Raw genomic sequence first — 21189 nt, forward strand, 5'->3', positions numbered from 1 at the left:
TCCTGAATGTTTCAGAGGTGCCTATATTTAGTCTTAGGTTAAAAACTGAGGTGGTGGGCAAGCCCCCAATCTAAAGACTTGAAGCATGTACATAACTTGACTCACATAGCTACTACTTGTGATTAAACATTTTAAAGTAGAGAGAAAATAAAATAGATGTTCCTAAAGGGATTTCATTTTCTTTTTAAAAAACAAAACACACACCTCTCTGCATCTTGCCATTGTGGTATTTTTTTATGTATGCACAATGGAAAAAAAATGGCCACTCAATCAGGGATTATCCCAGATAAATTGGTCACTCTCAGGAAATGAATGCATTAATATCCACAAGCTTGGCTGTTTGCTCAGTAATTTTACAATAATCCTAAAAAGTATTACAGCAAGTTTTACTCATGTAAGAAAATCTAAGCATGTGCTCAAGGAGCAATATACTGCATTTTTCACAGTTGAAGGGGAAAAAGCCTTGTTTTCTGTTATATAGTCCAGTAATGAGTCAGTAAGGGGGGCATTGTCAAAGGCACAAAGGGCAGTTAAATTATCCAAGTCCCATTGAAAGTCAGTGGGAGTCAGACACCTAACTCCCCTTTGTGCCTTTGAAAATTAACCCTACATGTCTATTTATCAAATCAGTAGCTACCTAGTACATGTTTCTCATTATGAAACACCAGGGAAAGTCAAAACTTCATGACACCAATGGCAATAGAAATTAAATCCTCTAAGCATAGACCCCTACTTCTTACGCTAAAATGGGATAGCCATTAGTTTTTAACAGGGTCAGAACTACGGGGTCTAGCTGGTTGGTTCTGGATCAGTCCAGGAAAAAGCCATGTTATTAACAATGAAGGTTTGATATACGGAATTACAGCTCTTCTTAAACAAAACTACTCTCCCCCACCCCAAAAAACAGCTACAGTAGCAAAAATCCACAGTGGCCGCTGATGGGACACTAGCTGGAGAGGGCTCTAAGTTACTACATAAAAATTCTTGCCCAGGTATCTGGTGGGTCTTGCCCACATGCTCAGGATCTAACTGACTGCCATATTTGGGGTCAAGAAGTAATTTTCCCCCAGGTCAGACTGGCCGTGTCCGGCGGGGGCGAGGGAGAGGTAGAGTGGGGTGTTGCCTTCCTATGCAGCATGGTGCCCAGGTCACTTGCAGGTTTAAACTAGTGTAAATGGTGCATTTTCTGTAACTTGGAGTCTTTAAACCATGATTGAGGGCTTCAGTAACTCAGCCAGAGGTTAGGGGTCTATTTCAGGAGTGGGTTAGGTTCTGTGGCCTGTCATGTGCAGAAGGGCAGACTACATCAGTGGCTCTCAACCTTTCCAGACTTCTGTACCCCTTTCAGGAGTCTGATTTGTCTTGCGTACCCACAAGTTTCACCTCACTTAATAACTAATTGCTTATATCAGACATAAAAATATAACAGTGTCACAGCACACTATTACTGACAAATTGCTGACTTTCTCATTTTTACCATATAATTATAAATTAAATCAGTTGGAATATAAATATTGTACTTGCATTTCAGTGTATAGTATCTAGAGTAGTATAAACAAGTCATTGAATGACATTATAGTTTAGTTTAATTGTATCGACTTCACTAGTTCTATTTAAGTAGCCTCTTGTAAAACTAGGCAAATATCTAGATGAGTTGATGTACCCCCTGAAAGACCTCTGCATTCCCCAGGGTTACACATACTCCTGGTTGAGAACCACTGAACTAGATGATCACAATGGTCCCTTCGGACCTTAAAATCTGAGTGTGTTGACAAACAAGCTTCTATATGGCATAAGTCCCATCTTTGTTTCCCTTGTTTACCAACTACCACATTCTGCCAGACAGCTACTGATATACCACAAGTACATGTACTATTGCAGCCCTCAAATTCCTTGGTAGGAGCGGAGTGCACTCAGCAGATTACAAGAAGTGCTTTGCTGCTTGAAGCCTTTAGTTTTTTCCTCTCCTTTTCTGCAGTCTTTTGCACAGGTCGGGATTCAGGCAGGCAATATCAGTTATGCATGAATAAAGATGGCTTATACAAGCAGGTTTCCACAATGGAGGCCTTAATATTCAACACTGTGTCTATAGCTTCAGTTATTTGTCAGAGTTGTATAGAAATTAGTTAGGTTTAAGCCTAGAAAGATTAAATTTACTAAATACATTAGTCAAAGTTTAAGTGAATATTCATAATTATTCAACTGTTTAATTAAAAACTTGCAGTTCATTAGTTAATTTCTTTTTTCTTTTCCAGTTAAAATTAGCTATAAATATATAGTCTTGGATGCTAATAAATTTCCATGTAGTTAACAAAATTGGAAACTCCTTGCATGTTATTAAACCCTGCACACTATTGCATTATCTCCTTAATTAAAAAAACTAATCCCGTAAACATTTGTTTACACCCTTTGTCAAGGAAGTATTCTTGCCAATAGTTATTTGTCTACAGTGAAACTCTATGGTATCTTTTAGATGAAAACCATGTACTAAACTTACCAGAAACATTACAGATGATGAGTTAGTCAGCAGTTTCAGATTTTTCCAAATACATGAAATGTAATCCATTTTTCCATCTGTGATATACAGCACAGACACAGTGGCTATTCTAGATGCTTTCAGTATATATGGGACAGATAAGGAGACAGTGGAGTGATCTGACAGTTGGAGAAATGAAACGAAGCATTAGACATTTTTTGTCTCTTAAGTAATGGTCTTGAAAATATCTAAAGCTTCTTCTGCAGATGAATAAATACAAAGCAACACATTTGTATTTTTTTCCAATGGAAGATTTACAGTAATAATTACATGTGTTGTCACTATCCAGGATCCTCATTTTCAAATTCCTAACTGTATATAGGAATTTTAATACACCCCCTCTGCCCCCAAAAAGTCACAAAGCAAGACTTTGAATTGTTCCCTCATTTTTAAGGCATCTAAGTCAGTGATGTTTTCTGTGCCCCAAAAGCTGTGGAAAGGGAGATTGTGGTGAGTCTTAGCTTCAGGGTATGAATCTTTTCTCTAAAAAGCCATGTATAACCATATAATGGCTATTAGTGCATATGAGGGGTGAGAGATCATGGACTCAGTTCTGCTCCATTATGGTCCCTGGCAAAATTTCAATTGACTTCACTGAGAGAAGGGTCATATGTTGTGACAATGGGGTTTTTCCAGTTAAAGGATTGAAACTCTGTCCTAGTGTATTATCAGATTGATTGGACTGGTAAAGACATTCAAATCTTCTGTCCCCCCAGGAGATATATACATATGTGAATGTGAAACACCATGTGTGTGGATTAATATTACTTGTTCAAGTACTTGTTATTCCAGTTGATCTTCCACCTTTCCCAAATCTCAAAATGACACCACAGCACTTCTTGGCTTTCTTTTGTGGATCTTCATTTTCTTGTTTTCTAGACTTGCCCTTTCTTTCTTTGCCTTGCCTTGCCTTGCCTTATCCTTTAGCTTAAGGGTTCCCAGAGGGGCTGACTAAACATTCTGTTTCTGGACCGGAGTGAGAAACCTTTTTATAAAAAAAAATCCTCTTTTGGTCAGACACCTCAGAAGGTTTGTCGCTGGCAACTGTAAAGCCTCAGTCATGTACTGGGTGCAGTCAGAGTGTTTAGACCTGATTATGATAGCCTTGCTTATGGTGAGTACTAACTTCCCAGATCTATGAAAATCAATGAGGCTACACAGGAAGGAAGATGAGAACAATGTGAACCAGGGCCAGAATGTGGCTCTTCATGAGCAATGTCTCTGTGTGACAAAGAAAAGTCAGTTCTGCTTCTGAAGGCGGTAAGATCTATAGTATTAAGCCTTATAATACCTTCCGGCACAGTAGGAAACTACTGATTTTTTTCAGACACAAGAGAAATTGAAGAGATGACTTTAAGGCATTTAGCATCAATTGCCTGGGCCATTCAGTCCCTCAATAATACCTTTTCAAATCATGCTTCATCTCTCTCCCTCCCACTGTTGCTAAACTTGTTGTTTATATTAGGATATTTGTAATGCTGACATTTAACATTTGGCAATGAAATATAATGCTCTTTAGGTTAATTAAATGTGACTACACAAAGTGAGAACTACAGTACGGTACAAGTATCAGAGGGGTAGCCGTGTTAGTCTGGATCTGTAAAAGCAACAAAGAATCCTGTGGCACCTTATAGACTAACAGACGTTTTGCAGCATGAGCTTTTGTGGGTGAATACCCACTTCTTCGGATGCAAGACGGTACAGTATATAAAACAGCTGGGGTAGTTGTGTAAGTTTTCAAATCTCCTATGTGTAATTTGAACAATGCTTTATGAAAATACAGGCTGATGTGTTAATGAAGTGCTGTATATATGAAGTATATAATCCTTCTACCCCATTATAGCCTATTCCTCATTGTGTCTGTTATGTACATACGGAAAGATTCAACAATAGTCACATCTGCAAAACAATTTTGTATGGTCAATTCATTATGGAGCTGATCCAGCTCCCATTGAACATAAGAATGGACATACTGGGTCACACCAATGGTCTGTCTACTCCAGTATTCTGTCTTCCAACAGTGGCCGGTGCCAGATGCTTCAGAGGGAATGAACAGAACAGGGCAGTTTATCAAGTGATCCATCCCGTGATCCAGTCCCAGCTTCTAGCAGTCAGAGGTTTAGGGACATCCAGAACATGGGGTTGCATCCCTGACCATCTAGGCTAATAGACAGTGATGGATCTATCCTGCATGACCGTATCTAATTCTTTTCTGAGCCCTGTTAAACTTTTGGTCTTCACAACATCCTCTGGCAATGAGTTCCACAGGTTGACTGTGTGTTGTGTGAAGTGGTATTTTCTGTTTTTGTTTTAAAATTTGTTGCCTATTCATTTAATTGGGTGACTCCTGGTTCCTGTGTTATGGGAAGGGGTAAATAACATTTCCTTATTCACTCTTTGTCATGTTCCCCTGGTGTTATCCAGACCAGTGATCTGCTAGGTCACTCCAATCCTTGACTCTGGAAGCCAGCCTTACCCTGCTCTGCTGTGAGAACCCCCACTCCCGGGCTGTTCATGCACAGCCTCTAGCATGTAAGCTTCTCCCAGCTATGTGAGTGAGCACTTTTGGCCAGACACTGCTTGGATTGTGCAACTGAATGACACTAGCCAATATCTCTAGTCCCAGACACAACCGTAGGAACCTCCATATTGCAGTGTCCAGTTATGCCCGCTGAACACTGCAAGCTTATATGAGATCGTCAATTTAACAAAGAAATGTACATGTACCAGACTTGTTATCCCAAGGGGAGTCTCTGGCATGCTTCAAACCAAACGCACAGCTTCAGGTAGAATAAACAAACACATTTATAAACTACAAAAGGTAGATTTTAAGTGATTATAAGTCAAAGCACAAGAAGTCAGATTTGGCCAAATGAAATAAAAGCAAAATGTATTCTAAGCTGGTCTTAACACTTTCAGTGCCCTTATAAACTGAGATGCTTCTCACCACAGGCTGGCTGGTTGCTCTTCAGCCAGGCTCTCCCCTTTGATCAGCACTTCAGTCACTTGGTGGTGGAAGAGAGAGAGCATGGCAAATGTCTCTCTCTTTTATCATGTTCTTTCTTCCCTCCTGGCTTTGCCCACCTCTTCAGAGTCAGATGAGCATTACCTCATTGTAGTCCCAAACTGACCAAGGGAATCGGGGTGACTCATTCGAGAGTCCAACAGATCCTTTGTTCCTGCCTAGGCCAGTGTTCTTTGTTTCTGTGAGGCTGGGCTGGGTTTGTCCCATACATGTTCTGATGAGGTGTGAACTTCCCCTCTTCTCCTGGAGAATTTTGCCTGGGTTTGTTTTAAGCCAGGAGGACACATTACCAGCCTCATAACTATATACATGAAATTACAACCTATAACATTACTATAACAACAATGCTCAATGCATCATGAGCCTTCCGAAGACACCTGACATGACACACTTTGCATTAGATACCACACAATCATATTATAAGGATGAACATGGGGGTGCAGGGTGTTCCCCTGAGGTACAGAGTGGAACACTCTTCCCACAGCAGTCATGATTTTATAGACTTGTCTCATCTCTCCTCAGTTGTCTTTTTTTTTCATGCTGAACTGAAAGTCCCAGTCTTTTAAATATCATCTCATATGGAAGCTGTTCCATACCCCTAATAATTTTTGTTGCCATTCTCTGTACTTGTTCCAATTCTAATATATCTCTTTTTGAGATTGGGTAACCAAAACTGCATGCGGTAGTGAATGTGTGGGTGGCCTACAAATTCACATTCAGATTTATATAGTGGCCTTATGATATTGTCTGTCTAATCTAGCCTTTTCTTAATGTAAGCATTTCTTAATGTAATCATTTCTTTGTGAATGAGCTCTCCTCTGACATCTTATGATGAGCTGTGGAAGAAGACTTCAGAGCTGATCTCATTTGCATGGGCACACCCACCCTGCCTTGGTGCTCAGCATGATGGGATTGCTTGCCTAAATGATCACTTTTGGCTGGTGTTGGATCCCCAGTCTCCTTGTTATGGGGGCAGGAGTAATAAAGGGTTGTTATCCTTGTGTGAACCAAGGGCAGCAGAACTGTACCTGGCATACCCCAATGGAGGGACTCACCCTCAACTGAACAGCACTCGCTAGCCAGGGGACATGGTTTCCAAAGCCCAGTGAGTTGAGAGAGGATGGGGACAGGTACTTGTATTGGGCAGTGTGGGCCTTGCTTAAGGGTCTTAGACACCATTTGACCCTTCCTCTCTCCTCTGTGTAATAAAATAGCTAATTTAGACTTAATTGAGAGTCTTGTTACATGCTGCAGAGCTGAAATTACTGATTCCTAGGTTTAAATATTAGATCTGCTTTGGGACAGTGTCTCTTATGCAAGAGACTGCCTAGTGTGCATCAGCAGTGAGGCTGCCCCACTAACAGCTGAAATCACTGAGAGCTGTGTTAAGTGGTGGGACCTGAAGATATCTCGACAATCGGCTGGCAGGGTGGCCAGTGGAGAGGTGCAGCAATCGACCAGCCAGGTGGCTGGAGGAGAGGTGCAGCAATTGGCTGACCAGGCAGCTGATGGAGAGGGCCAGAGCGTAGCCCCTTGGAGAGGCATGGTGATCAGCTAGCAGGGCGGCTGGTGGAGAGGCGCAGCGAGCAAATGCCTGGGTAGTGGAATGAGTAAGGTGTCTTCTTACCCCCCTTCTGCCCAGGCTGGGAGGTGAACTCTGCAGATGCACCTCTGAACTTTGGGTCTGCACTGACCAAGGATGGCAACTGTGAGTGGGGTTCAGAGAAGGGAGGGGCCCATTAAAGAGACCTTCAGTGGCTGGACTTAAGAACCTGAGGGAACTTACTTGGGGGTTGGGTGTTTTGCTCATGATTTATGTTTATGAACCCTGTTTGTGGTGTTTTCCCAAATTAATGCAGACTTACTTCCCTCCTTTTATTAAAAGTTTTTGCTACACTGAGACTCTGTGCTTGCGAGAGGGGAAGCATTGCCTCTTAGAGGCACCCAGGTGGTGGTATGTAATGGTCCCAGGTCACTGGGTGGGGGCTCAAGCTGGTTTTGTGTTGTATTGTTGAATAGTAACCCCTAGATACTGAATCCGGCCCTAGCTGCTGCCAATTCTGACTGGCAGAAGGGTTCCACTAATGTTTCTTAACATCATTAGCTTTTTTGACTTCCACTATGTGTTTTGAGCAGATCTTTTCAGAGACCTATCCACAATTACTCCAAGATCTTTTTCTTGAGTGGTAACAGCTAGTTTAGATGCCATCATTTTGTATGTATAGTTGGGATTATTTTTTCCAATGTGCATTACTTTGCATTTTTCATCATTGAATTTCATCTGCCATTTTGTTGCCCAGTCAGCCAATTTTGTGAGATTCCTTTGTATCTCTTCCAGTGTGCTTTGTACTTAACTATGTTGAGTAATTTTGCATCATCTGAAAACTTTGCCATCTCATTGTTTACCCCTTTTTCCAGATCATTTACGAACATGTTAAAAAGCACTGGTACCAGTACAGATCCTTGGGGGACCCCACTATTTACCTCTTTCCACTGGGAAAACTGATTGTTTATCCCTACCCTTTGTTTCTTAGCATTTAACCATGAGAGGATCCCATGAGAAGATCTTCCCTCTTATCCCATGACTCCTTATTTTGCTTCAGAGCCTTTGATGAAGGGCATGCCAAAGGCTTTCTGAAAGTCCATGTACACTATATGCACTGGATCACCCTTGTCCATGTGTTTGACACCGTCAAAGAATTCTACTAGCTCGGTGGTGAGGCAAGATTTCCCTTTACAAAAGCAGTGTTGACTCTTCTCCAACATGTAGTGTTCATCTATGTGTCTGATAATACTGTTCTTTACTATAGTTTCAACTAATTTGCCTGGTACTGAAGTTAGGCTTGCCAACCTGTAATTGCCAGGATTGCCTGTGGAGCATTTTTTAAAAATTGGCATCACATTAGCTGTCCGCCAGTCATTGATACAGATGCTGATTTTAAGTGATAGGGTACATGCCAGAGTTAGTCATTCTACAGTTTCATTAAGTTCCTTCAGAACTCTTGAGTGAATGCCATCTGGTCCTTGCGATTTATTATTTTTTTATTTTTCAATTATTTCCAAAACCTCTTTTATTGACACCTCAGTCAGTTCCTCAAATTTGTCACATAAAAGAATGACTCAAATGTAGGAATCTCCATCACACCCTCTGCAGTGAAGATCAACGCCAAGAATTAATTTAGCTTCTCTGCAATGGCCATGTCTTCCTTGAGTCCTCTTTCAGCACCTCATTTGTGCAGTGGCCCTACTGAGTTGTTTGACATGCTTCCTGCTTCTGATGTACTGAGAAAATGCTGTTAGTTTTGTCTTTTGCTAGTTGTGCTTTAAAATCTTTTTGGTCTGCCTAATTATACTTTTACATTTGACTTGCCAGAATTTACGTTCTTTACTGTTTTCTTCATTGGGATTTGCCTTCCAATTTTTAAAGGATGTATTTTTGTCTCTAACTGCCTCTCTTACACTGTTGTTTAGCCATTGTGCCATTTTTGAGGGGTCCTCTTACTGCTTTTTTTTTTGTGGTATGCATTTAGTTTGAACCTCTATTATGACTTTTAAAAAAAGTTTCCAAGGAGTTGCAGGCATTTTACTCTTGCGACTGTTCCTTTTATTTGTGCTTAACTAGCATCCTCATTTTTGTGTAATTCCCTTTTCTGAAGTTAAATGCTACTGTGGTGGGGTTTTTTGGCACTTCCCCCCTGCAAGAATGTTAAATTTAATTAAATTTTGGTTGCTGTTACCAAGCTGTTCAGATATATTCACCTCTTGGACTTAATCCTGTGCACCACGTAGGACCGAATCAAGAATTGCCTCTGCCCTTGTGGGTTCCAGGACTAGCTACTCCAAAACAGTAATTAATTGAAATAACTTCCAAGGGAGTTGGATCAAGGCTCTCTGTCAGCAATTTCAATTCAGCAAATCTGCATGGATTAGACACTGATTCCTGAAATGTTTTTAAGTACTGACAGCTGATAACATTAAATAAGTACACTGCCCAACCCTGTTCTCCCCTCTCAGACAAAATCCCTATTAGTCAAATGGGAATTTTGCCTGTGTAAGGACAGAAAGATAAGGTCTAAAGAACACAAAAAGCAATTGGTATGGCTAGCTGGATCTTTGCTCCATAAGCAATATGTTTCTGGGTTCAGTTACTAAACTGTAACAAACCAAGGCAAATATTAGAGAATGAGTTTTTGTAAAATAAAATATACCAACTCATCATTTCTGGCAATGAACATAATTACTTGCAGAGTAGGTCAGCCCATCCTAAAAGTCTCCCACACTCACTGAGTAATATTATTTTTATAATACTGTAATGCAAGCAAACACAGTTTGAACCACCAATTCAAACTCATTTTAGTCTCAAAATATGAAGCAAGCTGGAAATGGTATTTATGAATTAGCTATTACATCATTAGCATTTCCATGTTGCTTCATGTTTAGCCTCTTAAGCATAACAGTTATATCATACAGCGTGAGCTGTATCCTTTCACAGCCCTGTCTGGCTACTAGGCTAGACACTGGTGTAAAGATCAGCAACCTAGAATCTGTTCTTCTCTACACCAGTTGCCCATAGCTCTAAGAAGTCCATTCCAGCCGCCAGGGATCTCTGAGGCATAGGGGTGACCTGCCACCCAACCACAACTCTTGCACTCCAATATATGTCTCTTGCTTGGTTTCTCCCTGTTTTACTTCTTGCAGTGTTGTTGCCCAGTCTTGTAAATGTAAACTTGCACAGAGGGGAAAAGAGTTCATAAATGTCCAAAAATAGCAGATTCCTTCTCTGTCCTGAGATTAAGGCTCAGTGTGAATCACAATCACCTCATCTCCTTTCAAACAAGCAGTAGCAAAATTGGTAAAGGTATTCAACCAATAGCTTAATAGAGATATCTATTGAGCTAAGAGACCCTCACAACGACTAAATTTAAGACTGTTGTTGTAGATCCAGTGTCTTTAAAAGCTAGGCTAAAGACTCAATGCTGAGGCACTTGATGAGGAAACAGACAAAACATGTAACTCATATTGTTTCACCTCTTGGCTTAAAAGCTAGAAGTTTATTTTTCATATAAAAGAGAATTCAGGGTGTGGTTATGATTAAATCAGCGATGAAAGGTAATATTCTGATCTTATTGAAGCCAATGAGAATGTTACCATTGATTTCAGTGCGGCCAGGATTTCACCCCAAAACATCTTGATTGCATAAATGATACTTAATTCAATGCTGGAGGTTGGAGGTATTGGATGGTGGCACAGTACATGAACTTAAACACAAACAGTTTGGACTGTAGCATAAGTTAGAGCAGCCCAAGGGCTGCTTCTATTTATGCCTAGCTAACTGTGACATCAAGGGTCTGTTTCAACAGCTGAAAATGGCTGGAGCATAAAAGGTATATCTATACAGCACACTAAGCCTCTGCTCTGACTCAGATTTAAGCCCAAGGCCCACTTCCATTCAGAGAACTTAGGCTGACTCAGGCCAGGAACCCCTCTGGACTTGTGTTCCTGCTTCTTTTATGAGAAATTAGGCTGAGTACTGTTGCTATAGCAAGCACTGGGACCACAGTGGTGCATGACAATCTGCTGAGCAGGGATGGGACCCAGATAACCCCCCCAGCTATAGACTCCACCAGAGGAGAGCTATCTGCTGGGCGAAGGACAAAAAATGACCCTGCTGTTGAGGCCAGTCATCAAATTGAGCTTTTTGGCAACAGCCCTGGAAAGCAAGCACTGTAGCCAGAATCTGGTAAATATCTGCCACCATGTTTGTTATGACAGTATTCTATAAACCGTGTGTTGAAGTACACAGCGAGTATTTATAAAATTAATAACACATCTCCATACATTTCAGGAAGATTTTTAAAATATACATAATACCAACGCATCTTTAAAAAAAAATCTCACAGCTGCCACATGTCAAAAGCTAGCCCAGCTTCAAATACCGTTTCATTCCCCTTCCTGCCTGGAATGCAAACCCATTATGTGGGTGCACAAAGCATCCCTGATTTCCATTGCACCTGTGGATCCAGCATCAGTCAAAACTGTTGTGCTCTCTAGCTGTGTATCAGTTCAGAAATTCAGCACTGTCTTGAGTCTACTTCTGGTGATAAAGGTTCCTGTTTCTCTTTACAGATATAGTGCAGAATACAGCAGGCCACAGTAATGCAGACTGCATTGATGATGTTGGCGTCCAAATGGTCCTGAAGGCACCACCAATGGGTGTACATTCCTCCACTGTCCTACAGCTGTCAGGAATGAGGCCCTGTAGCTGCCCAGTTGCTAGGCAGCCAATGAGTTCAGCTGGGCCACAGCAGAACCACCTGATTGGCTAAGGCATTCAGGCAGTTTGCTTTTAAGCTTCAGATCTCAATGCATGTGCCTGCAGATTCTCTGCCTTCCTGTGCTTGCTTCATTCCAAATCCTTCATTCAGCCTCGTTCCAGCCTAGACTGTGCCCTGCACCTGGTCTTTATCCAGTCCTCTCCCAGCCTTGCTCTTGCCTTGGAACCAGCCCTGATCCTGCCTTTGTTGACTCCAAGTAATCCTGTTCTGACCGCGTCAGCCTTGGTTCCTGGCTCTGACTCCATCTCAACCCTTGGCTCTGGTATTTAGACTCTATGGTTCGGATCTTCAGCTCTGATCCCTTACTGTGACTCTGCCTTGATTCTGGGCTCCGGCATTTGGAATCCATCCACTAGACCTGACTCCTGCTCCAGGCACTAGGCACGACAGCTTACAACCCAGTATCCTGACAACAGCTACAGAGTGTGTAGCTGAACCTTCTTTTGCCAGGTCCTCTGAAATCAGGATATGGCTTCATAAGCAGTGGCAATGGGGGCTAAGCAGGGTCCTCTAGAATAACTGGGGACTGTGACTCCATTTATAACAATGTCATTTGGCGGGACTTATATACCAGCTTATCCAAGAAGGTAAAGTCCTGCTCTTACAAACACCCTGGCATTATGAACCCTGCCAGTGCATCCCCTTATTAGGGTCCATGAATCTGGCCCTGATGGTGTAGTACTCTTTGCGGTGCATGTTCTAGTTGTGGAGGGAAAACTATAAGCTCGTTCTCTCATACAAAAGCTCTGGACCCGCTGCTAGTCATCCCAGGTCCACTTGATGATGTGATCCCACCAATCTGTGCTTAGTGGCTATGCTGCAGAAATACTGGTCAACATATGGGGAATCCATGACAAAGACAACATGCACAAGCAGCATTAGCTGGGTTGCTGCTGGCATGTCAGTACCCCCCTCCAAAAGGAGCCTTCGGCAAGTCAAAAACTGGTGCCAAAATGTGCACCCTGTCTCACAGATGCTCTGCCTGACTCCCAAATAGAGCTGAGAGCATGAGATGGAGAAGTTTTTCCATTGGGTCAGGAACCATGTTGATGGCTCCGGCTGCTGGGGGCATGCAAACACAAAATGGCTTGGCTGAATGTATTATTGGGCTAAAACCACTCAAAACACTTCCAGTCAACTCCCATGGGAATGACGGATAAACTCTCCCACAACTCACTATGAATCAAGCCCTAGAATGGCTACAGATAATGAGGGCATTAAGAACCCTGGGATATGATGGTATACGCCCACCAAAGCTGAAGTTCTTACTCAGGTCTGCTTAGTGAAGTATGGATGTGCCAGCACGGTTGTGAGGCCCAGGTATCCAATGCTGTGTGGACTCTCAAGCATGGGCTTGGAAGTACTGAGTCTGCAGGCATGGTTCACACAGACTGAGGATTACTATGCTGTGTAGACATACTCAAAGTTGTGGAATGTGATGTCCTGTTCCTTTAAAATGTTTGAGCACTCCCCCCACCCTTGTGCAGAGGCTCCTTTTCCTGTTAGTTTCAGTTTTTTTTGCAGCCAGTACAATAAAGTTTACCACAGAGGACAGCTGCGTGTCCATCAGCTCCCTCTGTGTCTGGGTCTATCTCTTTCTCTGTTGGGTCCAAATATAACATTTGGCCACAGGATTCAAATTCCATAAGTGTCCACTGCTGTCTCTGCCTGAAGCAGAAAAACTGAGCAAACAGTTGCTGTGAAAAGGGGGAAAGTTCACCTTGAGGCACAAGGTGACAGACTGCTGCATTTGCAGCTGGGACAGTATGAGCTAGCTATCTAGAGAAAGGGAAGCTAGAACAAAGGAAAAGGGTACTGCAATTACTGCTGGAGCCAGGGCGGGCCCTAGACCAAATGGCACCTCAGGCGAAGCGTGTCTTTGGCTTCTCCCCTCCATTAAACAGTCATCAAACATTACATTTTAAGTATGGCAAAATAAGTAAGTGTTTGTTTTATTTTGTCGCGTAGATAGGGGTTTGATAGATATCTCTGGCATCTCATTAAATATGTTCTTTTATTACTTTCTACTTACACTCTTCAAGTCTTAAAACACAAGTACAGTTTCACAATTACACAGTAAAACAAAGTTCACAATATTGCAGCTGGGCTCTCCACTTCACTTCATTCTTATATCTCACTGACTGACTGGCAATACCCCACCCCTTATATGCCCATGAGGGCATGGTTGACAACATTCTAGGAGGTTCAAGGAAAATGTAGTTCTCAGAATGTCTACAAAGGTCCAGGACATTCTAGGAAATTAGTGAAAAATGAATCCACATACAGAATACTAGAAACATTTTACTTCAAACATTCTATTTTCCCTTTTGTTGCAAACAACAAAAATAGCCCCCCGATCCTGGTACCCCCCAAGACCAGCACCCCCCAAACACAGCACTGCTGGCAGTCACCTGGGTTGCCTGGCCCTAAATCTGGCCCTGGGTGGAGCTGTTCAAGCAGTGAGGAAAAAGCAAGCAGCCATATTGACTGACCACTTGTAAGAAGGCAGGCAGAAACAGCTTAGCCTGCACTGAGAGCACCCAAGTACAGTCAAAGGAAGAATTCTGTAGTTTGCAGTGTACACACACAGCCAGGAGAGAGTGACTGAGTGGAGATAGTGCAGTAACAAAAAAGACAGTTTCCCTGTGGCAGAGCAAATTTCCAGGAGGCATGAAATCCAACAGGAGAGCTGAAAAATGGCAACTTTTGTGGGCAGAATTTTATGACAACTGCGAACCGTGGGTTGTGTTTTGAGCCATTTGTAACCTGCAACATCATTCCACACGGACAAAGAATTTCAATCTTGCTGACAGTAATGGGTCCAAAGCGGCATGGACTGCTGCATGATCTGTTGCTTCCAACTGTGCCTAGCAATGGCTGCAGTAATGCAGAAATGTTTTACTCCTACCTCATCAATGAGAGTGGAATGATATCGGTTTCATCAGCCACATCAGGGAAATGGAGAGTTGGTAGCACAGTTTGTTGCTGCTCTAAGGAAGCTGTCAGATTATTGTTTGGACAAAAATTAAGTGATGCCTCATGTGGCCAGTTAGTCTCTGAATTACTCAATGACCAGGTCTGGAAGGATCTACTGACTGTATCAGTGCTTACATTCCAAAAGGCTGTTGAAGTAACAGTTGTAATGGAGACCCCAGGGAAGGATTCTCTGGAATTCATTGTGAACCAAGAAGTTCACCTTCTGAATTGGTTGGACAGAGGAACAAAGACCTGTAAGAAATTTCCATGTGGTCATTGCATGCAAAACTGTGCAGGCTGAGAAGGATTGCCAGGCACTTATTTGCAGAAACTGCTAGAAGAAGGGACACCATTGTGACCTCTTGCACAGTTCAACAACAATCAACACAAAGTAACTGTCCACCCAAGAAGACAGCTATGAATACAGGATGTAGGTAGGGAATTCATAATGTGGAAAAAGACAAGAGATCTAGGAACACTGCCCATGATCTACACAGAGGACATTCCTAGCTGGTACGATTCACAAGCTTTCTGGCCCTTCTGTATGAGTGAATGTGACAAAGGGGGGCATACTAGAATGAAGAACTGTGCCTCTCAAATTGAGGTAATTAATCTAACCTCAGAGTGACTCTTCAAAAATACTACTTCATATTTGCGTACTGTTCAAGGAGGCCCTGTCATCTGGTTGACTCATCAAAAGAGCATCCCCTTAGTTATAGAATTTGCCACCATCTTATGAGATTAAGAGGGTAGGGTAGCGTAAAAGTCAGTGGGAGTCTTTCCATTGATTTCAGTGGGCACTGGATCAGGCCAAAAGTTTGGAAACTTGGTTACAAATATCTATGTCCCAAATCTTTTATTTTTTGGCATATAACGCAAGCAGTAGAAGGGCCCCAGCTCTATGTTTGATCTAGTTGAGTCTCTCTGTCTTTCACACACACATTCTCTCTCTCCCTGTCTATCACTCACACACTGTGCAGTTGCAGGAAATACGTATTATGAAGTTTAACGGCATGTAAGGAGTTTGACACATGGGCTCCTGTTAATTTCAGTCTTTTCAGAAGACAACCATATTGTTCCCTCAGTATAACAAAGCTAATGTTGATGATGCTTGTCATTGCTCTCTCTGGAAATTAAAGACTGCTGTTAACTAGGGCCAGCATGACTGGAAGGGCTTAAATGATGCAATTGCATTTCACTGGCTGGAAAGGTTGACATGCCTCACTGTTGTATATTGTGTTAAACTCAAAGTGTCACATTATCTCTAATAGCATAATAGCAAAGGGCTCGCTATTGAAACGAGGCAAAGTGGAAATGTGAGGCTATCTCGCTCCAGTTTGTGACAGAATGAGGTTTGCCTACTGTGCAAAAACACAGGTTATCCATTCAAACCTGAAATAGAGAATGCAGATATTTAAGAAAATGTATAATTTATACACAAAGGCTGGGGGGGGGCTGCTCTCTTTTTTGGTGTTGAAGAAGTAGAATCTAATTACAATTTTTTAAAATATAGACAACACAAAGCTACACAGCTGTGACTTGCATCTGAATAGCTTCTGAACAATGATGCTCCATTGCCCGGGTGCCCCTACAATATAAAACAGTTCTTGGCCCTTTCACAAGGGCAAGCATCTTCAATTCAAAGGTAAAAAAACAAGAGCTGGAAAACAGTTGCCAGTGGTATGAGGATTTTTATAAAAAAGTATCAGATATTGGATGTAAATGATTTAACCAGGAGTGATGAATGGCAGCAGATGTGTCAGAGAAATTCAGAAACTCTGCCAGTGATCTCAGAAAACCACAGTGCTAGTAATACATGCATTTATAAAGTATTCGCCATCTAAGGATGTGTCTGTGCTGCATGGTAAACCCCATTCTGTGGACCTAGGCTTATGGACTCGGTGTTTCCAAGCCTAGGCGTGAGCGTCCTTGCTGCATTGTAGCCCTGGGTTTATAATTGCTAGATCTGGGTCTCACAGCCATGCTAACATGTCCATATTGTGCTATGCAGAGCGTCTGACTTAGGTCTGCCACTTGAGCTGCATTCATACTGACATGGCTTGGATCTGTGTCTCGGCGGGACTCTGGCTCTGACTCACTCACCCCTGGAACAGGCTCCTAGGACTCCAGTCCTTATTGCTTGCTGACCCAAATCAGACTGATTTTTGTGTATCGACGAAAGGGGGCTTGGGATGAAACCTGAGCTGGAGCCTGGGCTTAGTGTGTGATGTAAACATACCCTATGGTGTGTAGGCAGGGTACAGCAGCACTCTTTGTTCCTTTATGGCTGAATCCAACCTTCATTGCAGTCAATAGAAAAAGTCCAGTTGATTGTAATGGGTGGTTGATTGAACCCTTAGGAAGGACCACTATGGCTTTCTGTTACACCCCCAACCGGGAAGGAAGCTGGAGACTGAACGGTGTTAAAAAATGACTGCCAGGTAGAATAGACTCTGGGGCATGCGGCTTCCTACATGCTAAAGCAATCCCACAGGCACTCACCAATCTAAAGTGCTGTGGTGGAATTCCTGTACACTGGGATACTCAGGACAAGCATCCGAGCCGGTTCTGAATATTGACCCTTCCCTTTCCACTAAGGGCTTTAAAAGCCCACAGAGCCAGTTGAAAAGCCAAGCTGCAGTTTTGTAGATATCCCTTGAATTCTTTATATTGCCAACAAATTAGGACTGTGACTGCTCGGTGCAATGTACAGCCTTGCTGGAAGCATGAACCCTTCTTTACTCTCCACCAGGGCTATAGTCCCTCTCTAATGCTAAGGCTGGAAGGAAGTAGGATTCCTGTCCAGGTTGTGGGCTTCACCTGTTTCAGAGAAAAGTTAAGAACAACAGTACATGAATTTACACTAACAGTAAAGCAATAGGCATGATTGTAATTTTCCATTTGAAATTAACAAGTTCTGCCCTGAGAATCAGGGAAGGGGAAGTGTTTTATATACAAAATGCCTCTGCAAAAGGTTAATCTGTCTACCTGGGGTGACTCTCTTCCCTTTTTCATGTCGTCTGTTCCCCAAGGATGTCAGAGGGAGAAGATTCACCCTTTGCTGGTGGTTCTTTTCCATCCACCTCTTTATTAAAAAGAAAAACCGAGTGCGAAACAACCAAATTTAACACAATTTAAATTTATTTGGGTTCCTCCCCCACCCCGAATACTATGATGGGAAGTTCTTTTCCTTTCTGATCTTTTCTATGGCACTCAGTTAAACAAAATGGCTGCTCTGTGTGCAGACTTCCCCCCCCCCTTTAGTGTAAAGGCTTAGGGATTATCCATAAAGTTCATAGAACACATTTAAGAATCATCTGTAAAGAGCGAAACCCTCTCATGGGTTACATAAGGAACAATCCTACTTTGTCAGGGAAAGAGAACTGTGTCGACTCTTTTACAGATTTAGATGTTCCTTGAGGGCATTTGGGTAAATGTTCCTTTCTTGAAAGGCGTGTGAAGCAAGCATGTTTCAGCTCTTGACAGCATGAGGTCTGCCCACTGTGCAAAACACAGGGTATCCATTCAAACCTGAAATAGAAAATGCTGATATTTTAGAAAATGTATAATTTATACACAAAAGCTGGGAAAAAATTGCAATGTTTCCAGCATCTAAGTAGAATCTAATTACACTTTAAAAAATTGGCAGCACAAAACTACCCAGCTGTGACTTGCCTGTGACTCATTTTTTGTATCGCAGAGGATGCTTTTCTGGTGTGCCTTTCATTCACAAGGCAATATATTTTGTGATTGTCCAAGGTCACCCACAGGTCAAAACATGTTGCTGAGTCATATTAAGATGTTTATTTGCAATTATTTTTTCATATGCATCTCTTCAGCAGAAGCCATATCCAAATCATTTTAAAAAACAGGGTAATTCAGTATGTTAATTATACTAAGTCAGGCTTTTACAGAATGGTGGTTGTCCATGCTCTGCTTTAATTGCTTTTAAAAATATGAATTAAACAATAGGGTTGAGGTGATGAATTTACATTAATTGATTGTTGGTGTTTTATTGTAGTAAGTTTTCTCTTTCAACTTTTGCTCGTAGCAGGGATGAAAAATAATATAATCCGCCCAGGTATTAACGAAGACCTTGACCCTACATTCTGATCCACACAAGCAGACTCCTACACCTATGCAGAGTCCCAATGGAGTTAATGGGTCTCTGCTTGGTTGCCTAACTATATGGCTCAGATTGCAGGATTGATGCCAAAGAAGATTAATTACATCTGCTTTTACCTTGAAACAAACAAACAAACAAACCTGAGAGTAGTTATTTATATTCTTTTCTTTAAATATTTCAAAGTGTTGTTTGTGTTGGTGATTCGTATCTAGTACCTGTGCAGAGTGAAGTTCATTTCTTAATCCACAGAACACAGGCAATGAAATCTTTCAAATATATAATGTGCCTTAGATGTGACCAGGAGGGCCCATCTGTAGAGAGGAGAGAATAGCTCAACCTCTAGGATAATTTAATCCTTGGGGTAGTGGTTGTGATATGGGAGTTTGTCTACTAAGAAATAGAGAGAGACCACCAAGTCAGTTAAGTTACGCTGCCATATAGCCATCAGATTGAAAAGATCAGAAGTGACTTCCAAGATCTGGGAGTTAAGGTGAAGGAGTTGGGGGTGCAGGTAGTGTTCTCTTTGATCCTTCTGGTCAAGGGTAGGGGTCCAGGCAAAGACAGATGCATCCTGGAAGTGAATGCATGAGATTTGGTGGGATAATACACATGACTGGAATATTGGTATAGAAGGGTACAGATTGCTTAGGAAGGATGGGCTGAGACTGATATGGAAATAGGAAACAGAGTTGTTGACAGTCTGTGGGGAAAAAGGGGTAAAAACCAAGGGTGATGTCATGGTAGGGGGTCTACTATATATCACCTAAAGAGAAAAAAGAGGTGGATGACTCTTTTAAACAAATAAAATCATCCAAAGCACAGGAGTTGGTGGTGATGGGTGACTTCAACTACCCACACATCTGTTGGGAAAATAACACAGCAGGGCACAGATTATCCAACAAGTTATTGGAATGTACTGGAGACATTTTTTTATTTCAGAAGGTGGAGAAAGCTGCTAGGGGAGAATTCTGAATTTGATTTTTGACAAATAGGGAGAATTTGAAAGAGGAAGGAAACTAGGTGAAAGTGATCATTAAATGGTAGAGTTCATGATTCTAAGGAATGGCAGGAAGGAAAACAGCACAATAAAGATAATGGATTTCAGGAAGACAGACTTTAGCAAACTCAGGGAGCTGGTAGGTAAAATCCAATGGGAAGCAAGTCTAAGGGGAAAAGCAGTTTGAGAAAGCTGGCCATTTTTCAAAGAGACATTATTATGGGCACAAGTGCAAACTATCCCACTGTATAGGAAAGTATGCTGAAAGACCACCTGGGCTTAACGGGAGATCTTCAATGATCTGAAACTCAAAAAGGAGTCCTACAGAAAGTGAAAACTAGGCCAAATTACAGAGATGTAGCGACAAAATTAAAAAACCAAGGCACACAATGAGACTAAACTATCTAGAGACATAAAGGGTAACAAGAAAACATTTTACAAATACATTAAAAACAAAAGGAAGACCAAGGACAGGATAGGCCTGTTACTCAGTGAGGGGGAAAAGACAATAACAGAAAATGTAGAAATAGTAGAAGTGCTAAATGCCTCTTTTGTTTCAGTTTTCACCAAAAAGGTTAGTCAAGATTGAACATCTAACATGGTGAATGCCTGCAAAAATGAGGTAGGATCTGAAGTTAAAATAGGAAAAGAACAAGTTAAAAATTACTTAGACAAGTTAGATGTCTTCAAGTCACCAGGACCTGCTGAAATACATCCAAGAAAACTCAATGAGCTGACTGAAGAGATATCTGAGCCCTTAGTGGTTATCTTCAAAAAATCATGAATGACAAGAGAGATTCCGGAGGACTGGAAAAGGATGAATATAGTGTCAATCTGGTGAATTACAGTCTAGTCAGTCTAACTTCTGTACCCGGAAAGATAATGGAGCAAGTAATCAAGCAATCAGTCTGTGAACACCTAGTTAATAAGCTGATAAGTAACAGTCAACATGGGTTTTTCAAGACAAATAAAGTCAAACAAACCTAACTGCTTTCTTAGACAGGATAACAAACCTTGTTGATAGGGGGAAGCAGTAGATGTGGTATAGCAAGATTTTAGTAAGGCTTTTGATACTATCTCACATGACCACCTCATAAACAAACTAGGGAAATATAGCTCAGATGGAGCTACTATAAAGTGGGTGCATAACTGGTTGGAAAACCATTCCCAGAGAGTAGTTATCAGTTGTCCACA

General features: G+C 41.8%; 1 long non-coding RNA gene across 11 annotated transcripts in view; it reads right to left on the minus strand.

Moving 5' to 3' along the window:
• Positions 1-2515: 2515 nt before the first annotated feature.
• LOC120402359 overlaps positions 2516-21189 on the minus strand; it is a 70535-nt gene continuing 51861 nt past the window's right edge. For 7 of the 11 annotated variants that reach the window (XR_005597175.1, XR_005597174.1, XR_005597176.1 and 4 more), the window contains one exon: positions 17440-18403. This is a non-coding gene — a long non-coding RNA (uncharacterized LOC120402359). Of the gene's footprint in view, positions 2656-17439; positions 18404-21189 lie in introns of those variants that run through there. The other 4 variants (XR_005597170.1, XR_005597167.1, XR_005597169.1 and 1 more) reach the window with 4 other exon arrangements.

Source organism: Mauremys reevesii, linkage group 3, assembly GCF_016161935.1.
Source record: "Mauremys reevesii isolate NIE-2019 linkage group 3, ASM1616193v1, whole genome shotgun sequence".
NCBI lineage: Eukaryota > Metazoa > Chordata > Testudines > Geoemydidae > Mauremys > Mauremys reevesii.